The following is a 10,000-nucleotide window of genomic DNA, read 5'->3' as shown; positions in this document are numbered from 1 at the left end:
CGGCGAGGAACGAGCGATGAATAACGTGACACAGTTCTGGACAAGACCATCGGCAAACACACCGCAGCTTAAACCGTCTTCACAGAAGCAGCGAAGAGTCAGGACAGGCGAGCCGTCTGGGAGGCAGATCACAGTAACCGCTCATCGTTTAGTATAAGGGCCTCGCGGCGCATCCGGAAGGCGAAAAAATCCGGTGCAATGAGGGCCTCTCCAACTCCTTTTCCCTGGCTGAATCAGGGGCCCAGTACGTCCCTGATTCCTCCCCCTCACAGCTGACAGTTTGGTCTGAACAACATAACTTTCTTCTATCTAGAGATGCAACGTTCGCGAACGAATCGAATCTTTTGAACGGCTCTTTGAAGTGAACGATGGGATCCGGTTCGCGGAGTAGGGAGCCGTTCATTTGGCTGAATTGGCTCACGACGCGGTGCGGCGACGGCGGCGCCGCGATGAGCGGTGCGGCGCGGCAATGTGCAGCTACCTAGGAAGCAAATTAAGACACTACAGTTTGATTTGATCATAGCTTAGACAATTATTAAGCGATTTCTATAATTAAAACGTCTCCATATTGCTTGGGAAGTCCACTTCCATGACAAATGACTGTATTGTCCCTGTAAATATTTAAATGTTTGCTATTTTAAAATAGCCGATGTACAAGCTCACATTGTGAGCGAGTTCATTGTTGCCTGCTTGTTTTTTTTAGGTGTTGCATGAATAACATTAGTCAAGGTAGCTTAATTTACACACACATGTGTTATAAAAAGGGTAAATACAAAATTGTGATCTCAACTGTCAGCAGAGGAATGTGGTGCCAGACCGTGCCACCTTGTGGATTCATGTTTCAACGAAAATATTTTAAATATGCATTGAGCCAAAAGAGCCAAATGAGCCAGTCTTTTGAACGGCTCTTTGAAGTGAGCCAGAGCCATTCAAAGAGCCATAAATTGCATCTCTTCACTGTGTATAATACGGCCAATCTACTCTCATTTATCTCACTAGCGCCCCCACTACAAACAGTGCAGGCGGCTGGCAGTACTGCACCATACAGTATATTAACTGGGAAAATCCCTGGTGTTATGAAAAATCAATATTTGCCAGCAATATCGATAATTTATCTCTGGAGGTAATATCGCGATATATTGCCATATCGATATTTCAGCACAGGCCTAGACGCATATGCGTTAAGTCATAAAATTTGAATCACTTGCAAATAGGCCTATAGTTGAACCAGTCGACCAGTCATAAACTAATTGTTTAAGTTTAATTAGCCTACATGTTTGTGGTAGAAGAATTATAGGCTATATACACTAATCTCTCAAGAAGGAAAGTGAACTTTTTTTTTGATGATGGCTAGCCAGATTGGGCCTACACACAAGACCTACTAGCCTACTCTCCAACACTATGTGGTCATCAGATGCTTTCCCAACAGGTGTTGTGTCATTTTCTCACACCCGTCAGAATCTAACTCCCCCACCCACCCTGACAATTGAGGCCTTACATTTTGTTTGACTCAGTTCCCTCTGATTATAAGCTATTAGTAAAAATATAAGATCTACAAGCTTGTAGCCTACACCGGTAAAAAGGAACTGTTGTTAAAATATTTAAAATGTAAAACATTCCACATTATTCACATCCAAGAAAAGAAGATATTCAAGCTCACAGCCACCTGGAACCCCTCTAAAGGACCCCATCCTCCCTTTCCTCCTCCTGTGTGTGTGTGTGTGTGTGTGTGTGTGTGTGTGTGTGTGTGTGTGTGTGTGTGTGTGTGTGTGTGTGTGTGTGTGTGCGTGTGCGCGTGTGCGTGTGTGTTGTGTTTGAGGAAGTCATGGCATCATCACCGGGGTATAAGTAGCCTACCTGTCTCACTGTCTCTCCTCAGCTCATTTCAAGGCAGACTCCACCACAGAGAGGAACTTTGAGGAACGTTCAGTAAAAAGGCTACTATTATTTGGTTGGTAGTGCACAGACGGGAAGTCATCATGGTAAGTCAATTCAGAATTGTATTGATACAATTGTCTATAATATAGCCTATCAATTTAACTGCAAAACAATGGATTGAATCTGCATTCCAATTTGGTATTATATATATATATATATATATATATATATATATATATATATATACACACACACACACACACACACACACACACACACACACACACACACACACACACACACACACACACACACACACCCCGTATAGTGACTGTCAAACCCATAACTGCAATAAGTAGCCAATACCAAATGGGAATACAGATTGATGAACAGCTAAAACAGCAACATAGTTGGAATGAAACATGTACAAGTTGACTACTTTAGCCTACATTTGATCACTATCTTTGCTACTATTTATTTATTGAGGAGCTGAAACACGAAGAATTGTACTTTCTTATACTAAAAAAAAGAAATTGAAAGAGAGAACAGCTCTGTTGTGAAAAGTCATATAGTGCTAAAGTCAGATTCAAAGCCGTATTTTAACAAATGTCTTCTAAATCCTTCTAAGGTTTCTGATTGATTGAATGATTGATCGATCGATCGATCGATCGATCGATTGATTGATTGAAAACTTTATTAGGAAAAGGTACAGTTTCATGCAGTACAGTTCACTGGTACAAGGTCAACTAAAAGGATTAACATCACAAAATAGCCTTTGGCTTATTTCAATTGGGGTCCTTTTATAACTCATATAACATTGAATGACAGACAAATAAAACTCAGTAGCCTACTATGCAGAAAATATCATTAAAGAAAATCAGTTGTGAAACAAACTGAAGAATAAATAGGCTATTTACAGTATAAAGGTCAGGGGGAGGTAAGGATAGGCTAAGGCTTTGTTTTTAAAAATGTCAGGGACCCCCAAAATACTTTGTTCCAGGGACCCTTCTAGAAGTATATTGTATATCTGCTATTTTTGAATATCTAAAGTATAAAATAATGGTTATTGTTGCTGTTTGACCTTGTAACCTATTTCCAAAACCGTTACTTTTCAGGAAATGGAAAAAGGATCCAATGTAGTTGTTATTTAGTCACAAGCTCTGTGACTGTTAATACTTTTCATCTGTTAAATATTATTTATAAACCCCACAGACAGACTGAACCACGTTCAGCCTAGCATCCATATTTTGGGCATGCTATTATAAGTGACAATGTTCAATTCTTTTCTTTTCAAAATAGCAGATCTACAAGCTCACAACATGTCACTTTTGCTGTATGTTGTGAGCTTGTAGAATATTTATTTCAATCAAATTTGTAATTACGGTGATTTAATGAGAGAAATTAACCACATGAACCCTAGCGTTCCAATTCTGGCCATAATGTCATAATAGGTGAACATTCAGCAAAAATAAATGAATATTCTGTGGAAAAAATGGCCGGTCTACAAGCCTGCAATGCGTCAAACGTGGCGCTTGAGGGCTTGCAAATCTGCTATTTTCGGCTATCTATCTATCTATCTATCTATCTATCTATCTATCTATCTATCTATATCTATCTATCTATCTATCTATCTATATCTATCTATCTATCTAAAGTCAAGACTCCTGGGGAGGGCTATACCATTGACCTGGGTCAATGGAAGTATGTAGGGTCTAATGTGGTTACAGAGATCTTGATTGTGATTCTTAACTCCACACAGATGTCTGACACCAGGACGTCCACTGTCATCCAGGAATGGAACACCTATCCAGGGCAGGTTCACAGCCAGAACAACCCAGCTGTATCGGCCGGTCAGATGACACAGATGGACATGATGTCATATAGCCAGTCTCAAGGAATGGGCAGAGGTGGTGGAGACAGAATGGCTGAGCAGATGACAGGGCTATCGTACCTGTCCTACGCACCATCTTGTCACTCCATGGGTTCTGGGAGTAACAACCATCACCAGAACCAGGTCCAAGCCCAACAGGTGTGTGTGTGTGTGTGTGTGTGTGTGTGTGTGTGTGTGTGTGTGTGTGTGTGTGTGTGTGTGTGTGTGTGTGTGTGTGTGTGTGTGTGTGTGTGTGTGTGTGTGTGTGTGTGTGTGTGTGTGTGTGTGTGTGTGTGTGTGTGTGTGTGTGTGTGCGTGCGTGCGTGCGTGCGTGCGTGCGTGCGTGCGTCTGTCTGTCTGTCTTATGTCTACTTAGAAAGAGAGATGGAGATATAGCGCATGAAAGCAACAGGCTTGCCATCTACTGTACCGTATACCAAGTTGGCCATGAATATATGACTCCTCACACTCTTGCTTATTGCTCTGATCTGATACACACACTGCAAGGGATTCCAGTGACAGACTCGAACACCAGATTATAGATGGATTATTTTCCATATTGAAAAGTGGTTGCTTTTCATGCGACCCTCTAGTGTTTTCTGAAATGACGCCCCTGTACAGACTGAGCTGTTATCTTGTTTTTTTTGCAGTAAGCGTGTGCGTGTATGAGCTTGGTGGTGAATAAACCTAATTTCTGTGCTTTAACATTTCTGATCCTGACCCCTCAGGAGTTCTCTCACTTCGTACTGCCGTCGCCCCCCATGCCCCTGCGCGCCCCGGTGACCAAAAGGACCCTCAGCAAGGACAGCATGGAGTACCGCATGCGACGGGAGAGGAACAATGTGGCCGTGAGGAAGAGCCGGGACAAGGCCCGCCGACGCATCGTGCTGACCCAGCAGAGGGCCTCTCAGCTGCAGGAGGAGAACCAGAGGCTGCAGATACGGATAGGACAGCTAACGCAGGAACTGGACACACTCAAACACATCCTGTCACAGCGCCACGTACTGATCAAGGAAGACGTGGGAGCTACCGGGGAAAGTGTCTGCTAGCTGAAGCTGAGCTGAATGTAGAACCAGTTCTTTTAACGCCTCACAAGAAGACTCTCCTTATGGGAAACTAACCTCCGGTTAGGTCAGTTTCCCACAAGGCGAGTCTTCTCGCCGATGTTAAAGAACCGGGGTTACCTACGTAACCTATGGGTTTTAACCACTTACACTCTTCGTACTTAGTACCTGAGTTCGCACTGAGTGTGCTTTTTTTCCCCCATACATCAAATCTCTTTGCCAAAAATAGCCATTCTACAAGCTCACAGTCACAACGCGTCCTGTTGCGACGCGTTGTGCTTGTAGCTATTTTTAATCGGGATGCTAGGGTTCAAGTGATTAATGTCAGTTAAACTGCCACGTTTGAAACTTCACCCATGTATGTCAGGTGACATTTAAACAAGAGTTGAAATAGATTCAGGGCTGGATATATATTTTCCTCTCAAGTGGGTCAAAAATATATATATATAAAAACTAAACTGATTTTAACTCTTGTTCAGAAGATTTACACAAGCATTTAAATCTGTTTTAGGGCCCATATTGAATCATCCTCCTCACTATACTCACAGTTCATGTAACAAATAAAGATTTTCTATGTGCCAAAGGGGAAAGAATGTATTATGTAATGTATGTACCTTAATAGATTTATTATAGGCAAGGGTGAGATTGAAAAAAGATTCCATCCTTATCTACACGTCTTGTCAAAGTTAGAAATTATTGTAAGAGTTGCTCAATAAGGATTACACAATAGCCTGTCTGTGGTTTGGCAAGGCTTGTATGATTATACATCTATGTGCCTTTATCTATCTAACACTGCCACTTGTTACTAAATGTGGAATTACTTGAAATAAATGTTGTGTAGCTTTCAGTGATTTTGTTAAAAATATCTTCTTTATGGTGTTTTATGCTATTTATGTTATGTGTTGTCATGTTGGAGATACTGCCATTGTTTTCTTTAATAAAGACTACATATTGTATAGCCTACGTTTACCAACTTTATTCCTGTTATCTTACAGTGTAAGTACATACGTAAGGGCCTCTGTGTACAGTTGCCTAAGATAAGATAAGATCAGATAAGATACAACCTTCATTGATCCTGCTGGGGAAATTAAATCAGTCGCCAAAGTAGTATTAGTTAAAAACAGATAGGGCAAAGAAAAAAGTACTGTTTAGATACAGCATTGATGGAAAGACCTCACAGTAACACCATCAGTAAAGTAGTAAAAAACAAAATAAATTAACAGTATTTGCAACACACAACAACATACAACACTATACACCCTCATCAGTGCTAGCATAGAGCAAGACAAAGTGAACCCACAAAAGCATAACATGCTAAACTGTTTGTTTCCCAACAAGTTTGCTGAGTGAGACGAGCAATCGTTGTGTGCTTCATATTCATACTTCGTACTCATATCTTCATAACTAATAAAGCACAAAGGACTGTCTAAGAAATGGAACCACTAGAACAGTTTAGTGATGAATAGCCTTTGGGTTGCCCTTAAACAGCTATGTGACAAATGACAAAATCTAGCCTTTGATTATAGCTTACTGATTCTTTGAATGCCAAGACTACTGGTATAGAAATATGTATTTTTTTTTAAACTATAGGCAAAGCTGTAGGCCTACTGGTAGAATAAATGTAAAAATAAAATTATATAAAAGAAGAAAATGTGAAAGCACAATCCCCTTTTAGGGTCTATTTCTCTTCCTTTGACCTAATTATTTCAATTCATATATTCAAATTATAAATCACGTATTTAAAAAAAAAAAATTGACTGTAGTCTGTTCTCCATTGCAGCCCTCACCAGGTGGTACCACGACCATTCTACATGCCATAAGTTGTTCTAGCCACAGAAACGGACATCGTGCCATGGACCGTTGGGCACCAGCGGTTTCCCTTTTTGTGGGATAGGTTAGATTTCAACACACAGTGTAGGACGAATATGAAGAGCTCAGAGATAGCATCAGTATTTAGGCCTGCCAGGGCCTTCCTGTGGCTGTGATGGCAGTAAGGGGACACAGAGATAGGGACAGAGAGAGGGGGAAGGGAGGAGAGGAGGGGACATCATATCGTTGCTGTCAGACAGAAACCATGTTTACACTTTAGATATATCCTTAAGTTATTATGAGGTTAGTCACATATCAAGGTGTTTAGGTGTCTTCTCTACCCCTCTCTTTCCCCTTATGCTCTTGCTCTCTATCTTTTCACTGCAATGATGGGTCTGCAAATCAATACTTTCGCCCATATTGCCTGTAATGTGATGTGACAAATAAAGAATTGATTGATGTATTTCCATATTTCATCTTTGAATTATTTTTTTAATTAAATTAGTACCCTATTTATGTATGGATGTATTCATCCATCTTTCTCTCTCTCTCTCTCTCTCTCTCTCTCTCTCTCTCTCTCTCTCTCTCTCTGATTTGTAGTGTAGTAGACAGTAGTGGAAAGTAACAAAGTACATGTACTCAAGCACTGAACTTAAGTACCATTTTGATGTATTTTTACTTCATATCGTATTTCAACTTTTTAATACATTTACTTCTACTTACTAAAACTTTAGTTACTAGTAGTTACTCTGTAAAGCGGAGTTCTTCAACAGGGGGTCCGGGCTGAAAGGCGTTGTGAGCTTGATTGGCTATTCTCGGTTTGGTGTAAATGGGAAAAAGAGCACACTAAGTACAGAGTGAAAGGTCACGTTTATTATGTATTGACGCTTCAAGTTGTTAAATATCTGAAAATACAAATTGACATGAATCCAAAATGCACGATGATTGTGCTGTCAAATTATTAAACTATATGGAATCTCTGAAAAGGTTGTGGGAGTCCCTGCTTCATCTCTCTCTCAACTAAGGGGTCCTTGGCCTGAAAACGTTGAAGACCCCTGTTATAAAGCATACATTAGCTCTCAAAGCGCTGCTTCATAATGTGTTGTGAACTCTGAAGATCTGCTATTTCCAAAGGATTTTTATACATTTGGAAACATATGAAATGTTAGTACTTAAGTATATTTTGACGCCAATACTTTTGTACTTTAAAATGTTGAATTCCGGGCTTTTACTTGTAACAGAGTATTTCTACATTCTAGTATTGATCATTTTACTTAAGTAAAACATTTGAGTACTTTTTCCCACCACTGGTAGTAGACCTGTAATTACGTCACAAATGTCCCCCTTCTCTGATATCAGTTTCATCTGAAATTCGGTTCTCTAACGACATACCGCGTGGCTCAATGGCACAAAAACAAAACAGATTTTGAGTTTTCGACACAAAATGCCATTTGATGTTCTCTTTGTGTGACCATGTCTGTTGAAATGCTCCACGTTGTTCGGTGGGGCAATTCTGCGGCCCCAGGACTGCGACATCTTCTCCACAGAGTGAAGAAAGAAGAGTATTTCACCTTGTCCCCACCAAGTTACACAACAGCAAACACATTCACAGGCACACAGCACCACTCCTGTAGGTTACTAACAGTCATAATTAATCAATTAAAATTACAAATATATGTATGCCTCTATATGTGTGTGTGTGTGTGTGTGTGTGTGTGTGTGTGTGTGTGTGTGTGTGTGTGTGTGTGTGTGTGTGTGCGTGTGTGTGCGAGTGTGTGAGAGAGAGAAAGAGAAAGACAGACAGACAGACAGACAGACAGACAGACAGACAGACAGTATGCTAATATCCAAGGTACCATCAAAGTTTACGGAACACAAACCTGTTGTTCTTATAAATCATGAATGCATTATTATTCCCCCTTCTACCCCTTATCATGGTAGTTTCACATTTTCTGTTATTGTCCATGAGAAACTTCAGTCTTCAGTACGTAGGCCTATTATGTAAATTATGGGCTAGCATGCACAGTGGCTGTTACTGAGAAAAGGGGAGACCATTAGCCATTCTCTTCCCTCACTCACACAGATGTTGTTACACAGAACCCTATGATTTGAATTTGCTGACAAACAGGCTTCAAAATGGGCCTGTAGAAACAAATGGGCCACGTAGCAGCTCAGTCTATGATCAGAACCAGTATCCATTCTGTTCCCACATAGCTATTAAATTAAACCCTATAGACTGGCGTCAGGTCCTTTGGCGCGTGTAATAGGATGCTGCAGATGTTCTATCAGTCTGTAATGGCCAGTGTCCTCTTCTTAGTGATTGCCTAAACAACAGGCTGGTGACTGAGGAGGGGTGGCTCTGTACATGTCGTTGGGGCTACACTGGACGGGGTGGAGGATGTGGGTGCGTGCGTGCACTGAGGAAGCTGGGGGTCACCAGGGCCAACTACAAGCCATAGTGCTTCCTTGGGTTTTAGTCCTGGCTATAAGTAGACCTTGTATCTGAAGAACAGTACTGTCTTGTACTTTTCCTATGTGAACTGCTAAGTAAGTATTCAATCAATCAAACTCCCACCCACTTCACATGGAGATTGAAGAGTGAGTGAGCGATATGATGAAGGACTTATTCCAGTATCCATTATCTTCCCTCACACAGATGTTATTAATCAGAACCAGTATATCCCTCTGATCACGGACTAACCTTCAAGCAGCAGAAGTCCACCGACATTGGACTGAACAACTGAAACAAGTACTACACAATGGAGCTCATGACATCACAATCACAGATAAGGAAGGATACTTTTATACAAAGGTTGACTCCAATTATACTGTAATTGAAAATATTAATGAACATTTGATACAACCAGTCATGTTCCAACCTGTCAGTTTGTCACGCACACTTTTTTGTTTTGGGCAAAAAAAACATATTTGAACTTTTTATTGTTGATTAGTCACCTTTACAACAAGGAACAGCTTGTAAGCATCGGGCAAAAATGTGCCAAAATGGCCTGTTATACTGTTCTGCTGGCATTCACTCTAGTTTTGGGCTTCAATTGCTGGCAGGTGTGTGCCAGTCACAGGTGTGTGCCTAGCACCTGAGCATGGGTTCTGCAAGAATTTGGGGCCTAAAGGCCTCTCCATACTTTGACCGAAATGTTCGGCGAGTTGGACTTTCCGACGTGCAAATTTCTGAACTCTCATTCGGTCTAATGCTTTTCAGAAGTCGCGAGTGACGTCATTTTGTAGTCGAACCTTACCTTTTGACCGAAAACGGCGGTTTCGGTCAAAGTATGGACAGGCCTTAATGCTATCCTCCAGGATGACAACGCTAGTCACCCCCACAGAGCCAGGTGCCAGGATCATCAAAGAGTAGGATATC

This window comes from Nannobrachium achirus (genome assembly GCF_963921795.1).
Source record: "Nannobrachium achirus genome assembly, chromosome: 21".
Taxonomy (NCBI): Eukaryota; Metazoa; Chordata; class Actinopteri; order Myctophiformes; family Myctophidae; genus Nannobrachium; species Nannobrachium achirus.
The sequence above is the reverse complement of the archived record's forward strand: the minus strand, read 5'-3'. Positions refer to the sequence as shown.